This window comes from Chiroxiphia lanceolata, chromosome 27, assembly GCF_009829145.1.
Source record: "Chiroxiphia lanceolata isolate bChiLan1 chromosome 27, bChiLan1.pri, whole genome shotgun sequence".
Taxonomy (NCBI): Eukaryota; Metazoa; Chordata; class Aves; order Passeriformes; family Pipridae; genus Chiroxiphia; species Chiroxiphia lanceolata.
The window spans coordinates 1,995,852-1,996,182 of NC_045663.1; positions in this window are offsets into that span (position 1 = coordinate 1,995,852).

The window sequence follows — 331 nt, forward strand, 5'->3', positions numbered from 1 at the left end:
AGGATCTGGGATTCAGCAGAGACATTCCCATCCCTCCCTCCCTGAAAAGCTGAGCCGCAGCAGGAGCAGCTCCTGAGCGGCAGGTGGGATGTCACGGCCCTGAGGGAGCGGGGAGGGGGAAGAAGGATCCTCCCTCCTGCCGCTCCGGGAAGGTTTATTCCAGACGTTGTGTCTCGGCTGGAGCGCGGGGCTGATGCCGTAGGCTGGGATCGGGAGCATGCTCACTGCATCCCGCCGATCCCGCTCCCTGCATCCCGCATCCCGACGATCCCGGCGTGCCCGCTCCCTGCATCCCGCATCCCTCCGTCACTGCATCCCGCAACCCGCCAAT